The 12,801-nt window shown below is 48.7% G+C and overlaps 1 long non-coding RNA gene across 9 annotated transcripts in view; it reads left to right on the forward strand.

The window, feature by feature from the left end:
• Positions 1–7,319, forward strand: part of LOC120093688 (uncharacterized) — a 55,688-nt gene extending 48,369 nt beyond the window's left edge. For 4 of the 9 annotated variants that reach the window (XR_005487252.2, XR_005487254.2, XR_005487256.2 and 1 more), the window contains exons 2-4: positions 1,304–1,418; positions 6,716–6,839; positions 7,138–7,319. This is a non-coding gene — a long non-coding RNA (uncharacterized LOC120093688). Of the gene's footprint in view, positions 1–1,303; positions 1,419–6,712; positions 6,840–7,133 lie in introns of all 9 variants that reach the window. The other 5 variants (XR_005487251.2, XR_005487253.2, XR_005487249.2 and 2 more) reach the window with 3 other exon arrangements.
• Positions 7,320–12,801: the final 5,482 nt, after the last annotated feature.

The following is a 12,801-nucleotide window of genomic DNA, read 5'->3' on the forward strand; positions in this document are numbered from 1 at the left end:
TATGACTACTAAGAAGTAAGCTTTTTTTGGGGCTGGAGAGATGGCTCAGCGGTTAAGAGCACCAACTGCTCTTCCAGAGGTCCTGAGTTCAATTCCCAGCAACCACATGGTGGCTCACAACCATCTGTAATGAGATCTGATGCCCTCTTCTGGTGTGTCTGAAGACAAATACAGTGTACGCATATACATTAAATAAATAAATAAATAAATAAATAAATAAATAAATCTTTTAAAAAAAAAGAAAAAAAAAGAAGTAAGCTTTTTCATTAGCCCCCTAAACAAGCAATGAAGGCTTTCTTTTCCTGCTATGTCAGGAAAATGAGGCTCAAGGAGGAACTCTGACTTGTCCAAGGTGCATCCACCTCTGAGTGGTGGACGGGGTTCACTGGATGCTGGCTCTTGTCACCATGGTGATAAGGATGCGTGAGAGAGGAAGAGCAGACAGTGGACCAGATGATGTGCAGCAGGGGCAGGGGGCAGACGTAACACTGGGAAGGTAGCAAGAACACCCTAACCCCACTGTTTCTGGTAGAGGATAATTCTATCTTATAGCAGGGCTTAGCAGGACAGACAGGTTTGAATGCCGTGAACATGTATGTGAGGAGAGGCTATGAGGTCTGAGGTCTCACAGAGCAAGCTTGAGGCTGGGAAAAGAGTCGGGCAAGATGAAGGCTCCCCATCCTAAGGTAGGAAGAGGGAGACGTGTGAGAAGGGTGCAGGTCCCTTGGGGCATGGAAAAAAGGAGGGAAGGATGCCGCTGGCTAGCTACACTTCCACTGGAGATCAGAGAGGTCAGGTGGCCAGCAAGATGGCCCAGAAATACAGGGAAAGAGCTTCAAAGAAAAAGGCCTGGGTGGTGGACCTTCCCCAGAGCAGAGATGGGTATATTTTGGAAAGAGACTTGCTGATGGCATCTGGGGCAGTGCCAACTCTTGGGCACAGGAGAGGGATGTACGACCACAGTCTAGGGGCATTGTTCTCTACAGAGAGAAAAGAGGGCGCGGAAGGAGAGAGGCTCACGGTGCAGGTGGGAGAGCTGACCACCGAGTGGCTTGGAGGGGAAGGGAATTCTCCAGCAGGCAGGAGAGCCAGGGAGGGAGGGTCTGGAGACAGGAGCCATTTGTTGGTTGGAGAGGGGAGGCTGAAGGCTCCTGTTCAGCGCCTTTCACTCTGCAGTTGTAGTCAGGGTGCATAGAGCTTGGGGTGCGCTGAGAGCTGGGTGCATAGAGTTTGGGGTGCGCTGAGAGCTGGTATCTCCAGGTCTAGAAAGGGGAGCAGCTAAGCTGTCTTTTTTTCTTTCTAGGTGCTAGCTGCATTCCTGGCCTGGAAGCGATGAGCCCGTCCTACCCCTGTGTCACTCTGGATGGTTTTGCAGAGGTGCCTCACCTGATCCTGGGTAGATGACATCACCCTACAGTGTGGGTATCAGTGGGAACAAGGGCTACGAAGCTCCAGAGGGGTTAGGTGATCCCCAATTACTCCCCCGCTTGTGTGTATGAACCCTCTTGCTCTTCCACTATGAGGCAGCAAGGCTGTCACCTGCCATGACATGGAGCACATAGTAGGACTTCAAGCATGTTTGCCCTGTACTTGTCTGCTCTTGACTGACTTCAAAGCCCTGTCCCCTGATTGTCCATACAGCCACCTTACTCAACAGAAATATTCCTGTTGGAGACAGACAGGGCCCCCTGCTGGTCTGAAGGGGATGGGGGAGGATTGATCTCCCCACTATCCAAACCAGACACTTTATCTCTAGGGAACCACCAGGCACCTCCCCAGACCACTCATACCTTCTGTCACAGACATCAATCATCCTTGCTGCTCAGTTCCCTTGACTGGAGCAGCAGGATGGGAGGCCTCTCTCAAGCTGCCAGTAGCAGGAGGATCTGGACCTGGGAATGTGTGGATGGGTAAGGGCTTGTTGAGTTAGGCTTACTTGCCCCAATTTTTGCTGGGTCCTTTCATGGCAGGCTGTAGGATCACCATATGACAAACAGGACACATCTGGCACAACTGCGAGGTGAGGCTGCTTCCCAGAAGACCCTGTGCTAGCCCATCTCTGTGGTGACTTGTTTCCAGGGGAGGCTGCCCTTGACAGCGCTCCCTTAGTGAAGAGGCGTCTGTACAGATCTATGCCCAAAGATGCTGTTGCAGCGTGCGTAAAAACAAAAGCAGGCTATGGCTTTAACATTCAGGAACAGAGGAGGGGGACTGGAGGCAGATCACCGTCACATAACAGGACGCAATGTGGCGGTAAAAATGACATTCATGCAGAGTTTTAGTGATGTGGGGAGAAGTGTCTTTGGTGTAAGCTTGTGTGAAAACCCAGGATAAGCAGATATATGGATTCACATAGCTTCAACAAGGAGCAGTGAAGAAACCCAACGGAGTCCACTGCGTGAACTCAGCTGGATTGCAGCATATGTAGAAAGGAAACAGGGTGCGCTGGGAGAGAAAACAGGACAGGTGGAGGAGATGACTCAGTCAGCAAAGTGCTTGCTGTGCAGGTCTGAGGACATGAGTTCAATTCCCACTCCAGCACGAAAGAGGTGAACACAGGTGGATCATGCACTCATGGGAAGCCAGCCTAGAAAACTTGTCCTAGGCTGGTGAGAATCCCTGTCTCAGAAATAAGTCGGAGAGCGCCCAAGGACTGGCCCTGGGGGTTGTTCCGCAGCCACCGCCCGCATGCTTGTATGTGTGCATTACCTGGGGAAAGCAGGGAGAGTGTGTAAACATGCTCGCACACATGAAATCATCTTTAAAATGTAATCGAAAGCTGGAGAGATGCTTCTGTGTTGTAGAAATATTTAATCCCAATCTGGGGTTTTTACCTGCCTTTGACCACTTTGTTTTTGGATAGTGTTTTGTTTTGTTTTTCTTTTCTTTTTTTCCGGAGCTGGGGACCGAACCCAGGGCCTTGCATTTACTAGGCAAGCGCTCTACCACTGAGCTAAATCCCCAACCCCCATCTTTATGTTTGTAATAAGCCTTAATTAGCACTAGAGTCGGGCAGGTATTTAACCTCTACGTTATGTCTATATTTTTGCCAATATTTTTATTATGTAATTTGTCATGTTTTGTCTGGGCTGCTCTTAACTCCAATTAGCCAATCCCCTTGGCCATCTTTTTAAAGATTTTTTTAACCTGTGGTGGCTATTTTTTTAATTTATCTTACTTGTGAGGGGATTCTATTTACAGTTAGACCCAGCCTCTGTAAGAATTTTGTAAAGACTTCTGCAGAACCCTGTCTGTGATTAAGTATTTGCTGCTCTTGCAGAAGACCAGAGTTATTCCAATTCTGGGGGATCTGATCCCTATCTTCTGGCCTCCTCAGACACCCACATGCACATGCATAGACACACAGACACACAAACATCTTTCTGAAAGATTTATTTATGCATAGGGGTGCTCTATTTGCATGTGTGCCTGCATGTCAGAATTGGGCATCGAATCCATCACAGATGGCCATGAGTGACCATGTGGGTGCTGGGAATTGAACTCAGGACCTCTGGAAGGGCAGTCATTGCTCTTAACTGCTGAGCCATCTCTCCACCCATGTATACACACACACACACACACACACACACACACACACATATTGTGGGGGTGTGTGTATGTGTGTGCGTGTGTATGTATGTGGATGTGTGTGTGTGGTTGTGTGTGGATGTGTATAATATATATATATATATATATTTTTAAAATATCTGGAAAGACAACAGAAGAAAATGGACCTTGTTATTCTTGGGGAGCGGAGGGTGGGACTTAATACCTTATTTACTGACATAGAGTCTCACTGTGTAGCTCTTCTGGCCAGCCTGGAGCTCTAGGTAGACCAGGCTGACTTTGACCTTATGGCAATCCTCCTGGCTTTGCCTCCTGGGTGCTAGGGTGACAGTTGTGTCACCCTGCTTAGTTGAGTTTATGTATTTTTATTACATTTTACATTATGTGTGTGGATACGTGTGGATGTGTGTGTGTATGTTTGTGTATGTGTGTGTGTGTGTTTTGGGGGGTGTGTTTGGGTGTGTGTGTGTGTGTGGATGTGTGTAGGTGTATGCAGATGTGTGTGGATATGTGCAGATGTGTCTTACTTGTAGCCTGTAGGCCCCTTGAGAGTGATGAGCTTGGTCACTTCTCCTTTGCCTTCCTGGCACTAGTCTCAGCTGGCATATGCAATAGGAAGTCACAGGACCTGGTCATGTCTCTTAGCGTGGAAATCATACCTCATGTCCTCCCCACCCCCACCCTATGAGCTGGCCATTATCAGGACAATGTTGAGGGCTCAGTGGTCCAGAAGACAGACATGGCTGGCGTGGGACAGGCTCAGTGTGTGTATGTGTTGGGGTAGGTGGCTGAGGCTAGATGAGACCTTGGCTGGCTCCCTCCTCAGACCCTGGCTTCTCCACATCCCTGTAGCCCATGGTGGTGGGGAATGAGTATCTGGGAGGTGGAGGACGTTGTGTACTGTATCTGGGACCTTGGCAGAGCAGACCCTGCCAGAGAAGACATCCCTGTGTCCCCACAGTGTGCAATGACCTGAAGGTAATTAAAGGCCAGCAAGGACGCTCCCCTCCAAGGAGGATGGATGGGAAAGGGGAGGGGTCCCCTGGGGCTAAAAATGCTCAGATGCTGCCACTGACAAGCTGAGCTACCCACAGCCCCCAGCACAATGCCGTCATTAACCCCTGACCCTGGCCCCTACTTAGCCACTTCCTCTGCAGGCGGAGGGAGGGCAGGATTCCATCCTGATTCTCTTTTCAGTAAGGTTTGGAGGGGGTCACAGCTCTGTAGGCTCCTCTAGAGCTTGGGTCACAGGCTCTCTAGCTTCATAGCTGCTTAGAGTTTGAGCGGGAGAGGGCATCTCACACTTTGGTACCCGCAGGAGCATTCATGAGGCTGAGTCCTTCAAGCCAGAGCAGTATGAGAGGCAAGATTGGAAAAACTGGAAACAGAGACAGACAGGGAGGTCATAGAAGCTTTTCTTGTCCTTTCCATAGTCCATTCAAAGGCACGCAGAGAACAAGCCTACTGTGAAATGAGATGTCTGGTCCTCCAACATTACGCTCCTAAATAAAATGTAACACAGATCCAGCCAGGCAGAGGACATACACATCCTAGAAATTCGAGCCTGGCTTAGTACTCGGAATCTGTCGACACAGCTCATTATTGAATGAATGAACTCAGGGGGTGATCCCACAGCCATCCTAGTCCCAGGCACAGGTTTCAGCAGCTCTCTGGGATGAACTGTCTCAGACCAGAGGCTGGGGTGGACAAGGAGCCTCTGAGCTGGGAAGGGTCATTGCTGACGCCCGTCACAGGCGTAGTGTGCAAGGTGGCAAGAGACTCACCCGTTACAATCAGACTCCTTGCACTGGACACTCGTTCGTGCGTCTGTTCCTCTTGTAGCTGAGCTCCCAGCCAAGGCACTTAGCCCGTACAGTGAACTTCCAGAACAAAACAAAATTTCGGGCATAGGCGAGGAGGATGCAAACTGATGTTCAAGAACTACCATTGCCTACACAGAAACCCAAAATAGTCCATAGACAAATGGCGAGAGCTGAAACTTACCCAAGATGCACGTCCATTAATGCAATAGAAAAGACTGCTGCTGCTGCTGAGATGGCTCAGGTGTCAAGGGTTCAAGCCCCAGAATTTGAATGATAGAAGAAAAGGACAGATTCCTACAGCTTGCCCTTTGACTTTCATACCTGGCACACATGCGCAAGCGTGCGTTCACGCGCGCGCATGCACACACACACACAAACACACACACAATGTCATACACACTCACATACACTCACACACAAACATACACACAGTCTCATACACACATACACTCACACACACACAAACACACATACACACAGTCTTATACACACAGTCACATGCACACACTCGTGCACAGTCTCATACACATACACTTGCACACACTCTCACACTCAAACACACACATGCACACGCAGTCTCATACACACAATCTCATACACAAACTCACACACTTATACACACACTCTCATATATACACTCACACACACACTCATTCATTCACACACTCTCACATACGCTCACACAAACACACTTACACACTTGCATACACAGTCTTATACACACACATACTCATACACACACTGCAGGCCTTTGAAAACTTATGTATGAGCGTGTTCTGTTTACATGTATGAATGTGCATGTGCCTGGTGCCTTCAGAGGCCAGAGAGGGTGTTGGGTTCCTTCAGACTGGAGTTGCAGATGGTTGGGAATCACTATGAGGGTGCTGGAAAATTAACTCTAGTAACCACTGAGCCACCTCTCTAGCCTGCTAATATTTTTCTTTAAGTTGCAGAGCCAGGTTTAGTGGGACACACCTGTAACTCAGGGGCACTCAGGAGGCAGAGGAAGGAGGCTGGAGACAGTGCTCAGGGATTAAGAATGCTGGCCACCCTCCCAGAGGACCCAGGTTTGATTCCTAGCACCTACATGGAGGCTTACAACTGTCTGTAACTTCAGTCCTAGGGGATCCAATGCCCTCTTGAGTCTCTGAACATTGCACAGACATATTACATATTTGCAAGCAAAGGACTCATACATGTAAGATTCTAAAATGAAGAGGGGGGAGGCAGAAATTTGAGGATTGTAAGTTCTAGGACAGCCTGGATACCTAGCTTCTGGCCAGTCTGGGCTCCATAGTGAATGTCTTTTTTTTTTTTTAAAGTAGCAATCAAAACAACAAACCCATGAAGGGCAGCTACAGCACGGGTGAAGTTTGAAAATATGCTCAATGAGAGAAGGCAGCTACAAAAGGACACACATTATTCCAGTTCTGTGAAATTCCACAGCAGGTAAAAACAATGGGACCACAAGATTGCGGCAACTACTCGAGGGGGCTAGGAAGTGGGTGTGGGTGGGGAAATGGTTTTGGGGGGTAAATAAAAGTTATTTTGGAATTAAACAGTGGTGAAGGCTGTATAACCTTGCAAAGGTCCCAGTGGCACTGGGTGGATACACTAGACGTGTGTAGTGTGAATCATATCTGATTTAAAAATGATTGCATGTAACATCAAAGGCAACAATAAAATTTCCTTCCTTCTCTCTTCCTTGTTGTTTGTTTGTTGTTTTTGTTTTTGTTTTTTGAGACAGGGTCTTACAGTGTATCCCTGGCTGCCTTGGAGCTCACAAAGTACTTCTGCCTCAGCCTCCTGAGAACGGGGATTACAAGGGTGTGTCAGCCTTGCTGGCTCTAAAAAATATGATTTAAAAAATCTTCCACTTATAATAACACAATTAAATATAATAAAAGATTTACAATGTTCATTTTAAAATGTTTACTGGTTTCTTTTTTAAAATTAAAAACTTAGAGCTGGTGAGAGGGCTCTGTGGATAACCATGCTTGGCACACAAGCCTGAGAAGCAGAATGTGACCTCTGGATCCCCAGAGGAAGGGCAGACCTGTTCCTTAAAACTGTTCCTGACTGCATGAGTGAGCCTGCACACACACACACACACACACACACACACACACACATGCATACACACGTACACACACTCACACTCACACACATGCACACACACATATACACATACACACATACTCACACATACACAGTCACACACACATGCATATACACATACACACATATACACATACACACTTACATACTCACACATACACAGTCTCACACACACATACACTCACACACATGCACATACACACTCACACATGCACACATACACATACACACACATGCACACATACACACACGCACACACATACACACACATATATTCATACACATACACACATGCACACACACATACACACATATACACACACATACACACATATACACATACACACATACACACACACACACATACACACACACAGAGCTCTTGTGAAGGACTTGAGTTTCATTCTCTGCACCTATGTTGAGAGAGGGTCTGTGACTCCAGTTCCAGGAGATCTGATGCATCTGCACTCATGTGCACATACCGCCCCTCATATACAGTAGTTAAAAATAATAATACTGGTGCCCCCATAGGGGAGGGGCACAGAGCTGACAGGACTGACTGAAAACAGAAGAGGGGCATTGGTGGAACCTGGCTTTGGTTTTTGGTTTTCCATGTTTGAGACTTCCCTTAAGAAATGAAAGACCATGGTGGTGAATCCCAGCACTTGGGAGGCAAAGGCAAGTGTATCTCTGTGAGTTCGAGGTCAGCCTGGTCTACAGAGTGAGTTTCAGGACAGCCAGGGCTACACAGAGAAACCCTGTCTTGAAAAGCCAAAAGAAAAAGAAGTGAGAGAAAGAAAAATCAATGCCCTGAGGCAGCTGCTAACTCAAAGGGAAAGACATCTACTCAGTTCAACACAATCAATCATGAAAGCTGGCAAGAGCCCCAGACACCCTGAAGGGGAGTGGGGCCTTGCCTGCCTAGCCCCCAACCTTAGCCTACAGTGCCACTTCAGGCCAGGGGGCTCCCTGGAGTACCAACAGGTGGCACAAGGCTGTGGCCAGGGGGCACTGCAGGGAGCTGACAAGGAGCGTCACCTGTCATTGCTGGAGCATCCCTCAGAGGTCTTGCTCGCTCACAGCACCCCAAGCCTGTGTCACCCGTCAGGTCACAGCTGGAGAGAGGGCCGGAGGTCTTCTGGCTTTTGTCCTAGGCTCTTTCCAAAGTAGACCCCAAGCCAGATGGCTGATTCAGAATTTCTGGGTGCAGAATTGGGTGCTCAGTGTCTGCTTGGGTAAGAACTTCTCACTGGAGTTTGGAAGAGGAAAGGAGACAGAAAGGAAGAAAGAGAGATTGAAGAAGACAGGGAGGACATAGGAGGGAGGAGGAAAGAGGAAGGAAAAGTAGGGAGGAGGAGGGAGAAGGAGTGAGGAGGAGGGAGGGGCTGTCTGAGACCTAGTCCTCCGCGGCTTGTAGGATTGGGGAACAATCAGACACTGTCTCTCCTCCACCCCCTGGGCTGCCACTGGCTTTCATCACTGACCTAACCCAGAGGGCAGAGCACTGTGGGGACGGGGCAGGAGGCAGAGGAAGGTCATAGGTCAGCCTTTGCATGCTGAGCTGGATCAGGAATAGAGCTACTTAGGGAATGGCTGGGGGAGGGGGTGCTCTGGGGCCCCTGTGAGGTACACCCATCCCACTGCGGGTGTAGTCAGCAACGGAAGGCAATGGTTGGGAACAGTCGCCCTACACTTTAAAGTGGTGGGATCTGTAGTTTCTTCTTTATGCAAACAGGCCTGTTGGGAACACTAGGAGTTCGAGTTGGAGATGGAGGGTGATTTGAATAGGCTAGGCTCCAGGCTCTGGGAGCTTGCAATATGGTAGAATGTAGACCGAGGAAGCTGATCAGTAAGCAAGCGTGTGCACGCACACGCACACACACGCACACGCAGGCACACACACACACACAAAATCACAAACTTCCACATGCGAACACACAGGGGCCTGCTGGCCTCCTGGAATTATGTCAGCCCAAAAAGTGTTGGTGTGCATTTGCCACAGACTGTTGGTTCTCTGCCCACTGCCTCCTTGCCAGCATCTCCAACATCTCCTCAGAGACCATGAGGATGGAATCAATCACCTTTCCTACCATGTTAACCCCAGAATTATCTCTAAGCTGCTATTTCCTTTCGTCTGGCTGGCACTCCTGCTTACTCCAAAGAGCTCCTCAGCATCCAACTGTTTCCTTCATTGTGTGTTCTCTTGGCAGGGCTTGGTAAAGTGTTCAATTAAATATTCATAAAATGAACTTAGGAATGAGTGAGTGGGTCAGACTCACCTGACTTCTTGACCTTCTCTGTAGCCTTGAATGCCATGGGCATGGCAAAGAGTGAGGAGTGTAGGCCTTGTGCTGGATCACAGCAGCAGCTGAGGCAGGGAGGGTCAGGCACAGCCTAGCATTCAAATGACCAGCCTCACCCACTGTCCACACACTGGAGACTCAGGCTCTGCCATCTGCCCTGAGTCAGCAGGCGGTGACCCCAGCACGGCTATTTTGGCATCCTTAGGCAGTAGTACTGAAATCAGCCACCAGGTGGCAGCACGTCCTCAGGAAAAGGATGTGTGAAGGCAGTGGGGCTGGGGTTGAATCTGATGCTGGGACCCGGAGAGACCAGGCCCAGAATGGGAGAACGAAATGTGGATGTGTTTTGTAAGTGATCTCTTTCACACAGATGGCAGAGGGTTCATTGCGCTCCACAGGAAAACCGTGTGGTCCAACCATTCAAAGAGCAATGCTTAACACTGGACTGCGGCTCCAGTATTAGGGAGAAATGCTGGGCCACTGCTGTTGGGGTCACTTCTCCTCAAAGATGTCCCCCCCAGGAACCCCTTGTGGCCACTCCAGTCCTCTCCTGCAGGTCCCATAGAGAACCATGTCAGTTTCTACGAGCATTTTACTCCAGGTCAGACAGATGCTTGGCTCTGGGGCAGATCCAAGGGCAGAGTAGGGCTTTTTGCCCTTTGGAAAGACAAGTGCTCACTTTGCCATTAGAATCTTTTTCTACCAGAGACCTAAACAAAGGTCCCAACCAGCCCTCCTTGCTCAGCTGGAACTGGGTTCTAGGCTGGGTGGTCTGACACACTTGTCCTCACACTGAAGCACAGTGTGGGCCATATTTCATACAGGTATTGGCTGTGAAGCATTCACTGCCGTTTGTCACGATGACACCCGCTGATGGGTTCCTAGCATCTGTGTAATCTATGGGAATCCCACGGTCAGTGAAGGAACCCAGGAAGCTCTGAAAGAAGGTGGGGGAAGCACTTCATAACGTGCCAGGACATGATCTCTAAGCTGCTATTGTTATCGTGGTTATCGGTTTACACTACTGATGATCACACAGGGCCTCACACAGGTTATGTAAGAGCTCCACCACCAAGTCACATCACCAGACTTTTAAGCCCCATTATAAAGGGGGAAGAAAGGTGGTGGCGCGGGGCTGGGGATTTAGCTCAGTGGTAGAGCGCTTACCTAGGAAGCGCAAGGCCCTGGGTTCGGTCCCCAGCTCCGGAAAAAAAAAGAACCAAAAAAAAAAAAAAAAAGAAAGGTGGTGGCGCACACCTTTAATCCCCGTACTCAGACAGCAAAATCAAAGTTGATCTGAGTTTGAGGCCAGCCTGGTTTATAGATGGGGTTCTAGGACAGCCAGGGCTACACAGAAAAACCCTGTCTCAAAAAAAACAAAAACAAACAAACCAAACAAAAAAGCAGGGTGTGTGTGTGTGTGTGTGTGTGTGTGTGTGTGTGTGTGTGTGTGTGTGCTTTCCAGAAAAAGAACAAGAACATAGGTCTTGACTCAGGGACACCATGAAGGGATGTTGTAGGACAACACGTCATAGATCACAAATGATCCAGTCAGATGACTACTATCGCCAGAACTCAGAGAGACTGTGAACTGGAGCTATCTGGGAAAGCTTCCTGAGCTCGGCGACCTGGCGACCAAAGTGGGGAGAACGGCACAAGCATCTTGCACGAGCTTCTTGCACTTAACTAAGGAGAGGAACCTGGTGCTGGAGAGATGGCTCATCAGGTAAGAGCACTGACTGCTCTTCCAGAGTTCCTGAGTTCAGATCCCAGCAGCCACATGGTAGCTCACAACCATCTGTAAAGAGATCCGATGCCCTCTTCTGGTGTGTCTGAAGACAGCTACAGTGTACTTATATATAATAAATAAATCTTAAAAAAAAAAAAAGAGGGGGGCCTGGTTCAGCTTGAGGGTTAGTGGTTTAAAGAACACTCTAACCCCATCCTCTTACTCTTGACCTTAACAAACACTTGCTGGATGGGGCCATTTTCCTCATTTTATTCTTCAGGATGTAGAGTTAGCTATTGGCCTGCTTCAAATTCCCTGGTGTGAGCCAGGCCTCAGCCAGGGGTCAGCTGGCCTGAGTGTGAGCTAGGGTTTTGGGGGTGGCAGGAGGTAAGGAAGCCCAGAGTTGGGTCCCCAGATCCACAAACACCACCGAGGAGGCGGAGGCGGGAAGTCAGCTTGGGATACATGAGATCCTAATTCAAAAACCAAACACTCCAGCTGCAAAAAGAGCTTGGGGAAAGCAACTCGTGGCTCTGACACTGGGGCGGTGCTTCTCAGAGCCCTCTCCCCACCTACACAGAGTAGCTGGCAGGACCTCTGCCTCACACCCAGGTGAAAATGAGCATCTCTGACAGTGGTCTGAGTTGCAGAGCAGTGAGCACAGGAGATGTGGTTGTCATGCTGAGACTTAGCTCAGCTCCCTGCAGGCCTTGGGAGGGCTTCTTTAGGATATGTGACACCCCTGTGGAGGGCTCTGTGAACACCAAGGAAGCAAGGTGTCAATCAGGAGAGGCAAGGTAGCAGTTTGGTCCAAAGTAACTCAGTAGCCAGTATTGGTTCAAACTTTTGAGTCCCTAGCCCTGTGTAGTTTATTTGGGGCATATTTAAGCACAGCACAATTTAATGAAAAGTTTCCTGGTGGGCTGGAGAGGTGGCTCAGCGGTTAAGAGCACCCAACTACTCTTCCAGAGGTCCTGAGTTCAATTCCCAGCAACCACATGGTGGCTCACAACCATCTGTAAAGAGATCCGATGCCCTCTTCTGGTGTATCTGAAGACAGCTACAGTGTACTTATATATAATAAATGAATAAAAAAAGTTTCCTGGTGATAATTAACTTGATAGTGTGCACATCAAAGCTCAAGACACGACTACATTGAAACTCTTTGTAAAGTACAAGTGGTATCTTCCATAAAGATTTGGTCTACAGATTTACTGGGAAAAGTAGGTCAAGATAAGGGTTGGGGAAGTATACAGTGTGG

Source organism: Rattus norvegicus, chromosome 7, assembly GCF_036323735.1.
Source record: "Rattus norvegicus strain BN/NHsdMcwi chromosome 7, GRCr8, whole genome shotgun sequence".
Lineage (NCBI taxonomy): Eukaryota > Metazoa > Chordata > Mammalia > Rodentia > Muridae > Rattus > Rattus norvegicus.